This window comes from Lithobates pipiens, unplaced genomic scaffold, assembly GCF_037356315.1.
Source record: "Lithobates pipiens isolate NorthernLeopardFrog02 unplaced genomic scaffold, aLitPip1_a1.2 Scaffold_19, whole genome shotgun sequence".
Classification (NCBI taxonomy): domain Eukaryota; kingdom Metazoa; phylum Chordata; class Amphibia; order Anura; family Ranidae; genus Lithobates; species Lithobates pipiens.
Window position 1 is genome coordinate 477744956 of NW_027507764.1, and position 15875 is coordinate 477760830.

Genomic DNA, 15875 nt, shown 5'->3' on the forward strand with positions numbered 1-15875 from the left:
GTGACACTGTACCCAAATAAAATTGTGTCCTTTTTTCCCACAAATAGAGCTTTCTTTTGGTGGTATTTGATCACCTTTGCGGTGCTATAAACAAAAAAAGAGGGACAATTTTGAAAAGATTTTTTTTTTCATTTTGCTATAATACTATATTCAAATTTTCAAATATGTTCAAATACAATATTCAAATACATTTTACATTTTTTGGGGGAAAAAACAAATGTTTTCATCAGTTTAGGCCAATATGTTTTCTTCTACATATTTTTAGTAAAAAAAAAAATCACAATAACTGTATATTTATTGGTTTGCACAAAAGTTATAGCGTCTACAAAATAGGGGATATATTTATGGCATTTTTTTTTATTTTTTTTTACTAGTAATGGTGGCGATCTGTGATTTTTAGTGGGACTGTGACATTGCAGCGGAGAGATCGGACACTTTTGACATTTTTTTGGGGACCATTGACATTTATATAATGATCAGAGCTAAAAATTGCCACTGATTACTGTATAAATGTCACTGGCAGGGAAGGGGTTAACACTAGGGAACAATCAGGGGTTAAATGTGTTACCTAGGGAGTGTTTCTAACTGTGGGGGGACGGGACTACCTGGAGGAGGAGATCGATCACTATTCCTAATTAGTAGGAACAGGAGATCTGTCTCTCCTCCCCTGACAGAACGGAGATCTGTCAATTTACATTGACAGATCTCCGTTTTGTCTCTGTCAGGAGCAATTGTGGGTGGCTGGTGGGCATCGTGCCTGCCGGCCGCTTGCATCGGCTCCAGTGGCGAGCATGCTTCCTCTAGAGCTTTCAAAGCGGCTGACGTACAGTTCCAATGATTCGCCCAGGGGAGCGAAGCTGCCACAGTACAAATGCAGCAAGTGGTCCTTAAGTGGTTAAACTTACTCCCCTAAATCTAGATAGGCCTTCACAAAACACAGGGGATTGAAATTACTGTATGGGGCTCTTCTGCTAGCCCCTCATGCATTAAAGCCAAATAAACAATTAATATGAGTTTCCCCTTCCAAAAAGCTTAACAAATCCCTTATCCTAAAGAAGGGTCTGTTACAGATTTTTATGGGGGACCTCATGCATAAGAGCAAAAAAGAAATGACATGAAGCCCTCCAAAATTCAAACCAGACCTAGATACACTCTTAGTTTATTTCCACAACTATGTACAAAATGTATGTTCTGCATAAAAGGAGATGTTACGTACCTGACTGGAGGCTGAAGTAACTACAGGGCTCACCCTGAAAGTGGTGACAGAGGGTGCTATGCCCAAAGATGCAATGGGTTGCCTGAAGATGAAGCTTCCTGATGGTTCCAGGTGTGAGGACACTCAGGATCAGAGAAGTAGTCACAGCAGATTATTCTCTGGAGGTGCTGGTGGATCTTGACAGAAGGATAATGCAGGAAGCAAAGTCAGGAGACAGGACCGAGGGTCAAACATGGGAGGTAAAGCAGGAGCAGAGGCAGAAGCATGGTCAGGGTTAAGCCAGGTTTAAACAAAGAATGTCAATCAGGAACAAAGGTAGAAGCAGGTCAGTGGAGAAAGTGGGGGTTAGAGCCAGGAGAGAAGCCAGAACAGGTTAGGGGTAAGCCCGGTTGGTAACAGGTAATAAAGCAGAAGAACAGGAGCACATAATACAAAGGCTGACGATAATCCAGCAATTTGTGAGATGAGCTGCTGTCCTTATATAGGCCAGTGGACGCTGGCAATTGTCACGATTTCCACGTTCTGATGCGCCATAATGCACAAAATGCGCAAATTAGCACGACCATATTGGATATTGCCATGTTTGCCAGGTCTTATACTAATTCTTCCCTGACAGAAGATAAATACTTCAGCAGGACAAGAAACATGAATGGTGCTGGTCTTGCTGAAACAAGTCACAAGACTCTCTGCAACTACCACCTCTTTGCAGATTTTTAATTGGTGGGTCGTATGTTCCAATAATAGCTCCAGTACCCCATTACTGTTTGTGAAATTAAAGTAATGTGACCGATAACAAACCTGTGGAAGCTTGAGCTTGCTTTTTTGCTTTCTTCTCTTCAACTCCTCCCAACTTTTCTCTGTTTTGATTTCTCTGTTCATATCTTCTTCATTGAGTTCCAAGTCTCCTCTAAGTTTTCCTTAACTCTTGGACATGTGATATCATTAAAAAGAGTGACCAGCCTATTTACTTCCTTGCATGATTGTGTAATAACATCATTTACTTCTACTGTTCTTTAAATGGATATTTGGTTGTTCCCCTTTTTATGCCATTGTTTGCTATATTATTTCTTATCAGTGCAGCTACATGCTGTAAAAGAACATTGTGTTCACTTACTGGTTATTTTTTAGAAAAATTCCACTGACCTAAAAAAAAGAAAGAAAAAAAAAAGACACTTAAAAAAAAAAAAAAATCTTAAAAAGAAAAAAAAATGTGTTACCTGTATTCGTGTCTGCAGAATACTATTTTATCATATTGAACTATATAGCTAACTCTTAAATTCATAAAATCCACAACCTTGATATAACACGAGCTGACAACTTAAGTGGACCTATCATTAAAAATCACACTTCACATGAATCAAGATGACACATGTCAGCATTACCAAATAACATTATATTTTCAAGTAAAAAAAGTACCCTTTTCTTGTCATAAATATAAAATGCTGTCATCAGCTATGTTATGTCAATTACTGCATAGGCGAAGAGGACATGGTCTCTGGTCACCAGTGGCATTGTGGGTGTTTCTTACAATTAGAGTCTGCATACGGTCATTTTTTTTTTTCAACAATACATTTTTATAAATTTTTTATAAATCTGGCTGTGATCTACAGTATGTCACACATTCCAGGAATTTGAGACAGATAGATTATTCCGTTGTACAAAGGGGTATCAGCAAGAGCTACAAAATGAGGCATGTAACACACAAAAGTCTGACAAAAAGTAGAAAGTAAAGAAACAAAAGATCTACAGTAAACTAGTGACAACAGTTGTATGCAGATATCAATCAAGGTCGGGAGGTTGTCCAATCAGCTCAAAGTTTCCTTGCTTTTTTCGAAATTGGGACAAGAGTTAGCTCTAATGGCCAGCAAATGTTCATAAGTGCAATGGAGATTAATCAGGCCAAGCCCAACCCTTGAAAAATGACCCCACAGCATAATCCCACCTCCATCATATGATTTGGACCAGTGCACAAAGCAAGGTCCACAAAGACATGGATGAGTGAGTTTGGGGTGGAGCAACTTGGTTGGTCTGCATAGAGTCCTGACCTGAACCCGAACACTTTTGGGATGAATGAGAGCCGAGACTGAGAACCAGGCCTTCTTGTCCATATCAGTGCCTGACCTCACAAATGTGCTTCTGTAGGAATGGTCAAACATTCCCATAGACACTCCAAAACCTTGCAGACAGCCTTCCCAGAGAAGTTGAAGCTGGGATGCCATAAAAGTTCATGTGCGTGTAAAGGCAGGCATCTCAATACTTTGGTAATCTAGGGTGTGTATATATATATATATATATATATATATATATATATATATATATATATATATATGCACTTTAAGAGCCTGGCAGCCCACTTTTATTGAACAAAATGGAAAGTTTGCATAAACATTAGTTGCCCACACAGTAGTTATCCTCATGCTTTGTATATAACAAACCTGCACACTTGTGCACTCACACAGGCTTTAGGCATCCAGTAAAATCTGGACATGGGATTGAAGGTTTTGTCCTATCCAAGACACTTTGGAAGCATCAAGCTTCAAGCTCCAGGCCTTAATCCAGGTTTACAGAATCCCAGAATCCAGAGAAGGGAAAAATGCATCTTTCTCTGCTCAGAAATCCCGTTTCATTTTCTCCTAGATTTTTACAGTGGCAGTGCCTCACACTGTCACTATATCTATGTCTATATATATATATATATATATATATATATATATATATATATATATAGTAAACCATGCATACCTCCAACATTTTGAGAGTAATGAGGGACACCTACTAGCAAATGTGTGTAAGCATAGGCCACGCTCCCTGTCACGCCCCCATAAAGGAGAATTACCCCCCAAAAAAGTTAATTAAATCCACAAGGGCTTTTTTTACCACTACTATTACTTTATATTGGCTTTTCAAATTTACAAATGCAGCGATTTCGAAATTGAATGAAAGGTTTAGCTCTGGGAAACACTTTTTGAAATATAAAAAGTGCACTTTATATACAACTATATAGATCAGACCAAAATGAGGGACAAATGAGGAGGAAAGAGAGGCAGAGTGACATTGCTCCAAACCAGGAAATCAGGGACAGTTGGGAGCTATGGCCATGCACAAGACAGGGACACACAGGTACAGTCCAAGCAAGTTTGTATAGATTGTATAGAAAATCTACAATATAAAGCAAAACCACTAACACACAGAACAAAACATATTAGGGTGAGAAAACAAAGTGTGCTTTCTCTGCATCAGCCATAAATCCTGAAGCCCTTCACCGTGTGCATATGAGAAACATAGGTGACACATACATTAGGAATTCCCCTAATGTGTTTCCCAACACCAACATGCAGGACTTGAACCTTTATTGTCAACTATCCGGTAAGCCATTATTAACTGCAAAAAACAATAAAAAGGAATATATTACTTCTTTAATGGAAAAGACAGAAAGTTGTAGATGTGTACGATTAACCTCATATAAATGGTCTATTAGAAATTCTATTTTTATTTCTGTAATGTGGTTAGACCTAATATACAGTGATTAATCTGCTTGTCTTTTTGGCTTTGCGCTTTTATTTTTTTACTAATCACATTCATCTGCAAAGATTACATCACTCTTTGCTGGCAGTACATTGGACAGCCAGACTACTAATCCCATACACAAAGTCCTGGGTCCCAGCAAGCCAACAGAGCCCCTGCTCAGTGCTTTAATTAACAGCTCACATGCACCACTTTGCAGTGTACATGTCTGCTGGAGACCCATGCCTCTGCAATATTTGTGAGAGCAGCAGACCGGCTCTCCTGCATGCTGCAAGTACAAGGTATTTTAACCCTTGAAGCAGCATATAGTACATAAAAAAAAGAAAAAATAGGCAAAGATGAACATTTTTATTACTGTATATACTGACTTTATTATAGTAATGAATAAGGACGTTTCAAATGGGTCTCTAAGTATATAGATAGAGAATGCTGGCTGATGCTGAGCACCCCGGTGTTTAAACAAACATTATGCAGGGGTTTAAGGGCTTGCATGCCTCCCAGAAAGGAAGAGAATGTAGTATATTCAAAAAAGGGGTTGTCCGTGGTTAATTCAGGATAACAGGCCTACAGAGAAAGAAACCATACCCAGCTATACTTCCACTCAGGCATTTCATGAGCCATAAGGCAGTAAAATGTCCAAAAATGTAAAGTGTATGTAGCGCTGACATCCTTGCCTATTGATGTGGTTATGTATACTTTAATGTAAGGTAATGGACATTACTGTGGTTCCATACAAGAGCCATCTAGTGACCAAATATGGGTAACGCACCTGTATATCTTTACCTCAGAACAACCTAAAGACTTGTACAGGAAGTGACTGTTGTTGTGATTGAGAAGGTTGACCTTGTTACCCAGGAGTCTGTGTGACCTACCCATGAACACTCTCTTACGCAGTGCATGCTGGGTAGGGGATAAAAGGGACCCGAGCGGCCATTTTAGGTATCTTGGGATCACGTTGCCTGCCTGTGCGGATCTGTGGGGAGGCTTCCCGGAGAAAGGGGCCTGTAGCCATCATGAAATGTCAGCCTGTCCATTTGTCCATTTGTAAAGTGATCTGATGGAGCCTGAAAGACGGGGACTGGATTGGGAAGGTCCAGAGACACTCAGTGGAGAATCGGAGAACCGGATTCATTCAGCAGAGTGATACAGAGCGTCTGGCCCAGCTGACTGAGAGGCAAGCTACAGTCACCGGACCAAAGGGATCACACGAAACTTCGATCCAGTTTGGTGAGCGGGTTACAGCCCACCATTTGTTAACTTTTGCACGCAGTTAGACTCACATACAGGCCTCACTGGAATCTGTGGTTCCATGGAGGAGTAGCAGAGCAACTGACACTAAGCAGGCTTGAGGCCTATCTACCAAGCATTGTAAATAAGTTATTGGAGTTACACCAGGAGCACTTCAGCTTAACCCTCCACAGACTTTGGATTACAAATAACAAAGGAGTGACTTTAGCTAGAGAAGAAAGAAGACCCCGGATAAAGTACTTTAAGTGAGATCTCACGTATAGCCTTTAAAGTAAGGGAAGCTCCCAGGTCTACATATATATAAATATACAGTTTATATTGTTTTATATTGAAACATATTGTGCTGTCGTCCTATGTTGGGATGACAACACAATTTCTGTAATCACCCTTCTAAATACTTTGCAGTAAACAATATTTCTGGTTACGTATACAGTTGTGTGGAGTACTGTTTTTCCTCACCAGGTGGAGCCAGCGGATCCTGAGGGTATAATACAGATACTTTGCATTGTCTTATATTGTACTGTATTACATTGCACCACAGCTGTGCCAAGGGGACTGAGTAAAGTTAGTGGGGTTTCTCAGTAGAGTGCAGGCCCAATTCAAACCAGCAGCTCCTTCGTGGGTCAGTGCTACATGTAAAAAAAAAAAAAAGTAAAAATGTCAAATGTAAATATGTAAAAAAAAATGTAAAAAAAATTAAAATGGCAGTAAAATTATCCAGTGAGGCATACTTTTTCATTTTGTAGATATTTGGGTACCACCATCGCAACCTTCTCACAGTAACACCTACCCTAATAAAGTCATATCCTGTCTCAGTTAATAATGTTTATCTGGAACTATCCAAGAAGGCATCCATGTTTTCTCCTCTCTAATGGTTTCCCATATGCAACCCTTTTATTTCCTTCACAATATTCTGCACTTTTGTAAAGAGAGACCAGCTAAAGGCAAACCATACATTCTGCTGAGTAAACTACCATATTTCCTGTGCTTTAAACAAGTGCATCAAACAAGCTGATTCCACAAGAAAGAAAAGTACAAAAACCATCTTGATCAGAATGTCAGTACTTGCAAAAGCATTCAAAAAGTTTTATTGAATGCTTCCTGACTTCTTTCATGAAATCTAGGTCCAAATTGTCTAGGGAAACAAAAAAACATTTTTGATAAGAGCATCAGACGTAAATCTTACCTTGCAGAGCCATGACATTAATGGGGAAGTCAATGGGTGTAACATAAAATGTGATGATGCAAATCACTGCGGAGTGACCAAAAATCACGGTTAGCAAATTCCACAGGGATATGAAGACGAATATAAATCATATAATGAACATGATTTGTTAACATATTTATAAAAAAAATGTAAATAAATGTGAAAAAATTCTAACATGCCATTTTAAGTAATATAATAATAACTAGACTTTTTTGTAGAGAGATGCTTCCTGTGCTTTTGTTTTAGTGCTATCCTCCTTTAGATGTAACACAATATGCTTTTGTAAAAGGTGTTCAACTTCATTAGGTAAATCTGTTGAATACTAGGTAAAGCCTTCAAAACACCCAGAATTCTTTGCATTATGCATTCAATAAGGTGCTGCCTGTTTTAAGTTCATGAACCCCATGCTACTTTAATGAGTGTCTTCCTCATGCTCCTCCCGGCCAATCAGAAAGACCCCATTGACCAGGGAGTCTTATGACAGGGTGGTCTGCACAGGAAGGATTGATCACTGCCATCTGTCTCCCGCATTGTGGGGTGGGGTGTTGGTGTTAGTTTGTGCCACCCCCCCCTTCCAAATAGTGAGCACCAGCAGCCACTGATCTACACTATATTACCAAAAGTATTAGGATGCCTGCCTTTACACGCACATGAACTTTAATGGCATCCCAGTCTTAGTGCGTAGGGTTCAATATTGAGTTGGCCCACTCTTCCTAGCTATAACAGCTTCAACTCTTCTGGAAAGGCTGTCCACAAGGTTTAGGAGAGCGTCTATGGGAATGTTTGACCATTCTTTCAGAAATGCATTTGTGGGGGACTGATGTAGATGAGAAGGCCTGGCACACAGTCTCCGCTCTAATTCATCCAAAAGGTGTTCTATCAGGTTGAAGTCAGGACTCTGTGCAGGCCTGTCAATTCCCTGCACCCCTAACTCACTCATCCATGTCTTTATGGACCTTGCTTTATGCACTGGTCCAAATCCTTTGGTGGAGGAGGGATAATTGAGCCCACCCTGTGTACACACTACAAACACACAGCATGCAGACAACTTTATCCTATCTCTGTACATTCGATCTTCCAAAGGAAACATTTTATATGATATTCTTTATTGCTGGTTGCCATTACACAGTAATTCCTCAGGGCCCTTGTTGAGCTAGCTGAAGACTCTGGACATATACACTACAATTACTTCTTCACTTTCTATTACCCCACTTAAAGGGGTTGTAAAGTAAAATTTTTTATTTTTTTAAAATAACAAACATGTCATACTTACCTCCACTGTGCAGCTCGTTTTGCACAGAGTGGCCCCGAACCTGCTCTTCTGGGGTCCCTCGGCGGCTGTCTCTGCTTCCTCCCGCAGGTGCTTCTCACGTTAATGCGAGCTCCCTCGCATTGGTGAGAAGCACTGTGGGCGCGCTCCCGTGATACAGCCGGCGGCTATAGCCGCTCGCTGTATCACAAGGCCCCGCCCCCCGGCGCGCTGCGTCATTGGATGTGATTGACAGCAGCGCGAGCCAATGGCTGCGCTGCTTTCAATCCATCCACTCCAGCCAATCAGCGGCCAGGCTGAGCGGCGAAGAGGACGGCGGGGGCGAGCGCGGGATTTTCGAGGGGTCAGGTAAGTAAAACGGGGGGACTGGGGACGCGGGCAGTGTGAGATGTTTTTTCACCTTAATGCATAGAATGCATTAAGGTGAAAAAACATTTACCTTTACAACCCCTTTAAAGTACTCAGTGCATAACATCTGCACACATTAAGGGAAACTCTACTCAGATGCTGATTATTGCATTCCTTCCAAATTGTTGTATTATAATTGTGAATAATACTTTCTGTGCCTGTAGCACCAGGATTTTAAGCGAGCAGTTTGACACAGGAAGGCCATTCTCTTCTCATTTATAACTGGAGTTATAGGTTCTTCCAGGGCCTACAGGTTATTACTGTATGATGTACTGTAACTTTCCATTGCATTGCATATCTTTTGTATGTTTGTTAAGACCAAAGTTTGAGATTGAATTTATCTGCATTTATATTTGTCTCTTCTTGTTGCCTTAAAAATCCTTAGTAAAATACACATTTGCTTTGCTACAGTCTGTGGTCCTTTGCACTTGTGTCTACAGTGATTTTATTTAACCAGGTGTGCTAGAGGGCCTAAGGTTGTTATTGGGGTTAAGGCACAGATCAGAGAACCCCAAATTACCAAGTGGTACGGGGGTGCTACTACATGAGTATTTTTTTGCACCTCTATAGGCCTTACTGAAGATCAGGGCTCAAAACAACTTCCCAATCTGCCCTTTTTATAATTTACTACTAGCTAGAACATTCGCTAGGGATTTTGGTTCAAACTAACTGTATGGCTTTGCAGTATTCTTGATGATTTGTCAGCCCCACATTCATGCTGTGAACCTTCGGGTTCTAAAAGAATCATGTTATGTGTGTTGTACAGGACAACAGGAATGTGTTCTGGATGGCAGGCATATTTCTCCAGTATTTAAGTTGTGGTCCCTTCAATGGGGACAGTTTTGAAATCAGGCTTGAGTACTCTGGGGTTCTCACCCATGCAGATGAGGTGTTCCAGAGTAGTTTGGCTAGAGAGTACTGATTTCCAGTACTTTCCAGAATGATAAGTCCGTATTAGAATTTCAGAGGTTTGAAGAGTTTTGGGTGGGAAGAACCCCCAAATCCTGACTACTGGAGCTCGGGTTCCAAAGGGGTTAAGCCACAGGCAAGGGAGTCTTCAAAACCAGCAGGATGGAATCAGCACCTGTGTCAGTAAGTATTTTTCAATATATACTAGGGCCCGGCAAAATTTTTCCATTCTTCAGTTCAAATTACTGATCTTAGTTGACAAGAGTTGACCTCAGCATGGTCTTCTGCTGCCCAAGGTTGAACATACTGAACATTCATAGATTTAATTTATTTACTCCAGCATAAAAAGAAAGTAGTTATTTAAACAGTTGTGACCCTTCAAGCAGCATGAGCAGGGTGGGCAAATCATTTTTGAATTCCTTCATTAACGAGGTGTTTCACTTAGAAGGCCAGCAGTACCTTTCTCATTAACAAGATATGTTTTTGCCCCAGAGGTAAACAATTTCCAAAACACTGTAACAACCTCATTTGGCACCAACAATCATCATCACATTCTCCTCATTATGATTTTATGCAGCAACTGAACTGTACAGTGGTGTGAAAAAGTGTTTGCCCCCTTCCTCATTTCCTGTTCCTTTGCATGTTTGTCACACTTAAGTGTTTCGGAACATCAAACCAATTTAAACAATAGTCAAGGACAACACAAGTAAACACAAAATGCAATTTGTAAATGAAGGTGTTTATTATTAAAGGTGAAAAAAAAATCCAAACCATCATGGCCTTGTGTGAAAAAGTGTTTGCCCCCCTTGTTAAAACATACTATAACTGTGGTTGTCCACACCTGAGTTCAATTTCTCTAGCCACACCCAGGCCTGATTATTGCCACACCTGTTCACAATCAAGGCATCACTTAAATAGGAGCTGCTTGACACAGTAAGGTCCACCAGAAGATACTTAAAAGCTACACATCATGCCGAGACCCAAAGAAATTCAGGAACAATTGAGAAAGAAAGTAATTGAGATCTATCAGTCTGGAAAGGGTTATAAAGCCATTTCCAAAGCTTTGGGAATCCAGCGAACCACAGTGAGAGCCATTATCCACAAATGGCGAAGACATGGAACAGTGGTGAACCTTCCCACGAGTGGCCGGCCGCCCAAAATTACCCCAAGAGCGCAGCGACGACTCATCCAAGAGGTCACAAAAGACCCCACAACAACGTCCAAGGAACTGCGGGCCTCACTTGCCTCAGTTAAGGTCAGCGTTCATGCCTCCACCATCAGGAAAAGACTGGGCAAAAATGGCCTACATGGCAGAGTTCCAAGGAGAAAACCACTGCTGAGCAAAAAGAACATCAAAGCTCGTCTCAATTTCTCCACAACACATCTTGATGATCCCCAAGACTTTTGGGACAACATTCTGTGGACCGATGAGACAAAAGTGGAACTCTTTGGAAGGTGTGTGTCCAAGTATATCTGGCGTAGAAGGAACACTGCATTTCATAAAAAGAACATTATACCAACAGTAAAATATGGTGGTGGTAGTGTGATGGTCTGGGGCTGTTTTGCTGCTTCAGGACCTGGAAGACTTGCCATGATAAAAGGAACTATGAATTCTGCTGTCTACCAAGAGATCCTGAAGGAGAATGTCCGACCATCTGTTCGTGTACTCAAGCTGAAACGAACTTGGGTTCTGCAGCAGGACAATGATCCTAAACACACCAGCAAGTCCACCACCGAATGGCTGAAGAAAAACAAAATTAAGACTTTGGAGTGGCCTAGCCAAAGTCCTGACCTGAATCCTATTGAGATGTTGTGGTATGACCTTAAAAAGGCCGTTCATGCTCGAAAACCCTCTAATGTAACTGAATTAGGACAATTCTGCAAAGATGAGTGGGCCAAAATTCCTCCAGGACGCTGTAAAAGCCTCATTGCACGTTATCGCCAACGCTTGGTTGCAGTTGTTGCTGCTAAGGGTGGCCCAACCAGTTATTAGGTTTAGGGGGCAATCACTTTTTCACACAGGGCCATGATGGTTTGGATTTTTTTTTCACCTTTAATAATAAACACCTTAATTTACAAATTGCATTTTGTGTTTACTTGTGTTGTCCTTGACTATTGTTTAAATTGGTTTGATGTTCCGAAACACTTAAGTGTGACAAACATGCAAAGGAACAGGAAATGAGGAAGGGGGCAAACACTTTTTCACATCACTGTATTTTGGATAGCATTCTTTAGAGAAGGTGATTTTTGGTCTGTGGTTTGTTATAGTGTGCTGCAGCCCACACCTTGGATGTTTGTTGTCCGGACTGTGCACTGACATTACCGACCTTGTTAAATTTAGTAGTTTGACATTTTCCTTCTAGTTTCTTATACCATGTTCTTGTACAACACTGCCCTTCCCATACATACTGAATCCTGAGTTGTATCACCTTTATGAATAAGTGCCAATGGCACATGTTACAAATTTTGGAAAACACAGTGGTAAAGAAAGTGTAAATGCAATTTGGTGTGCAATTAGAAATATATTTACTGAACTTGAACACCTTGCTCAAGGTAGCTTCATGAAGAAACTAATATATTTTAAGCACCTGCCAAGTGTTTCAGATATTTCCATAGAAGACCCACTTAGGCAACAGTTGGAGTGTACACAGCTGCCAATCCTAGCCGTAAGTAGCAGAAGTTTAAAAGTAATTAAGCTTTGTGCCAACAATTATATATTTAATAGGATGCCCTATTTTACATCAATGCACTGCTTAGCAGTTAAATCTTTAAATTGCCATTTAGTATTTTGATTGCTAAGTGATCAAGTAATTAGAATGAAGCTTGTCAGCCAGGGCCCAATAATTGAGAAAATTATCCTCTTGGTACAAGTTACCTAAATTAGTTTTTTTCTTGACTGCATTAATCACAGTCAGATATCACCCAGTTTTATCACCCATGCTTCAAACAAACAAACAAAGAATTACATTATTCATAATTTTTTCTTGTCGATCGCTTTTTTAAAATTAATTTAAGGCTGGTACTTTAAAAAATATTTAGTCAATAATAGAATCTGATTACCTCATGCTAAGTTTCATAAGTTATTTTTTGTTAATGCCAAGTAAGAATTCTATGTTTGGGATAATTTGATGACTATGGTTGATATTTTATTTAAGCTGGGCAAAGCAAGCAAAACACCAAGCCTCACTCATTAGTCAATGCCAGTACCGTGTGCAGAGAAATGAGGTTCTGTCTGCAGCATAGCTCATTAACATTTATAGAAACATGAAAAATAAATACAAGTAATGTTAAAATATAACAAATAGTTGTTATTTCTTATTGTAGCTGATTAGTGTGGCTATTGAAAAGCTTAGCTGGAGCAGGACAAAGGAGTACCTCTAGCTGCAAAAGTAACAAATGGGATTTTTTTTTAAAGGTATGCTCTACTAAAGCATGATAACTTACTGTTTAAACTAACACCCTATATACCAAATGGGTTCCATCATATTGTGTAGCTGATTATAGTGATAAATAAATATTATAAATAAATAAATAAATATCGATCAAAATTTTCTAATTCTAAATGACCCAGGTTTAAAAACCTGAAAAAAGAAATACCTCTGTGTTTATTGATTCGAGCACCAACCTTGTGCTACCAGGAGCTGGCTAATGTTGCCTACATTGCCATGAGACATTGTGCAGCATTGCTGCTGTGAATCTGTTCTCTCCTAGTGTTTTGCCCGGATTCTGTGCTGTTGCATTCAGCTGGACTGTTTTGAACTACAAACACTAGCTGGCTGGGGAAGAAGAACAGGATACTGGGAAAGGTGATGAAGGGCCTGTGAGTGTAAGCAGGAGCATCCACTGCCAGCGACTGTACAGCGGCAGCCTGGAGGCTGCTCTTCACACGTCCACGCAAGACCCAGCAGAGCTGAAGCGAGGTGTGTTGCTGGACTGCATTACCCCTTGAGCAGGGCTCTGCCGAGCGCCCTGCCACTGTCATTATCAAGAGTCCTTGGGACTGGTGAGAGGGCACCTACCCCTTCTATTACCACAAGAGACACTGCATGCAGACACCATTGTCTTTTTCCTTTGCCTAAGCCTGTAGGACCTGGTGCTACCCTCACTCTTTGTGGAGCAGAAACAGCGATCCCATTTCCACAGGACACCGCAAGTGCACTTTGTTGCACACTGCCTGTTAAGGCATCACCAGGCTACTTCGCCTCCTTCTAATTACCAGGATATTTCAAGGACTTCAGTAAAGAGCTAGCTTAAGACAAAAAGGGGCTTTGACAACAACATATCCCCCTTACTAAGGGATTAAAGCAGCCAGTGCTGTAAGAAAAACTACTTTCTCCCAAGACTATATCTGTTAATTAAGTAGGTTTAGGTACTCCAGGGTTTAATAGTTTAATTATTTTAGGAACAGTGGTGTAATTTCCTGTTTTATCTGGCCTGTGGTGTTGAGGCAAAGAAGGGAGCAGTTTTAATTTCCCTGCCATTCTCCCGCCTTTTCCCATAGAATTCCAACTAAACATAGTATTGCGTGAGTAGTCTTTATATGCTGAAATCAGTTGCTGTTGTTGTTCTACTGTCTTATATTATTGCTATCATCTACTATAGTGAAACTTTTCCAAGGGCTAAGTTTATGTTATTGGAATCCCATATTCCTAACTTTTCAGTAAACAAAGCTCAACTATTTCAATTACATTTTGTGTGTGTGTCTAATTACCTTGATTATCACCAAAAATGTCTGAACTCAGGGTGTCAGAGGTGTCGCAGGACTTGCAGGGTCGGGGCCACCAGCGCGGTACAGATTCAGTAAGCAGCCTTCATGGGGGTAGTGCTACACTTGCACTAGCTGCACTAAATTATCAGAAACTTTCTAGAGAATGAGGGAGGCTGCACAGCAAAAAGTCACATGACAGTAAACTCTACCAAAATGTGGCTGCATTTTATATATGAAAATGGATTTCTTCACCTAAGTAGTTACAATTTCTGGATAGCACAACCTATTTTCTTCTTCTGTGCACCTGCATTTACATAGGTCGCCCCCCACCCCAACCCCAGTCCTGCCTATTATTTTTAAGCTTTTGATTCATTTTACAGAAGAGGGAATACAGTGTAAGTGTGAGACCCCATAAGGAATATCCTGCTGGAGTTACCATGTAGCTAGGTAAATTATGGCTGGAAAATCACTTTAGGGAAGATTAAACCTTCATTGCTATTGGATAATATCAAGAGAGGTGAGATAAGTTGACAACTGCACTTCAGCACAAGATATTACAGTATGAGTTGTGAAAAAACTGATTTATGCAATAAGGCACTTACGTTGGAGAGCTTGTGAAGAAACGTAAAACCTTAAGTTCTTTGGCCACAGGATACACTTCCATTTTATAATATCAGCATTGTAATAACAATGCAAAAATAATTAATAATAGACCTGTCTTCTGTCCCTGCTTGTGTATGAGACTCCATTTTATTAAAGGATAGGAAATGGACTAACACACACCAGATTACTAACATATCAGGTGTATATTTGCCTAAAGGATTTATTTAGACGTGTGCAGTGTGATGCTTACCTTTGACTATCGAAGGGGCAAGCTTTGAATTTATGGTTTTACTCTATGTCACTTGCTAGGTATATGAAAGCTATATATAGAATTAACCAGCCGACAACAGAATAAAACATCTGGTCCAAGGGAAGCATCCTTCGGCTATGAAACATGTAGACCTGTTTTGAATAATAATTATATCACTAGAAGCTGGTGAAATGTTTCATGTTCATACATACAGCACACATAAAATGCTGATATTCAATGCTTTTTTATTATGAGAGATTATTTTGATGTATACCCTAAATGTAAGTCACTTTGATTTTTAAAAATACAATAAAAGTTTTTAGCCATTTATGTGTACATACCATATAAATACTAGGTTGTGATTCTCATTATAATATTTTTTTTTTTGTAGTTCTTGTTAATAATTATTTTTAACAATCCAATATCAGCTTATTTAAATAATACATTTCATGTTGTATGTGTTGCCAGTTTACTAATCATCTCTTTCCTCTTCCTAGATTCCCTGCATGCTTTGTAGCTTCTCCTCTGTTG

General features: G+C 40.1%; 1 long non-coding RNA gene across 2 annotated transcripts in view; it reads right to left on the reverse strand.

The window, feature by feature from the left end:
- The window catches only part of LOC143998363 (uncharacterized), a 50459-nt gene that overhangs the window by 25340 nt on the left and 9244 nt on the right, over positions 1 to 15875 (reverse strand). For both annotated transcript variants that reach the window (XR_013277883.1, XR_013277882.1), the window contains exons 2-3: positions 2015 to 2359; positions 1217 to 1392 (exon numbers count right to left, since the gene is read on the reverse strand). This is a non-coding gene — a long non-coding RNA (uncharacterized LOC143998363). The remainder of the gene's footprint in view (positions 1 to 1216; positions 1393 to 2014; positions 2360 to 15875) is intronic.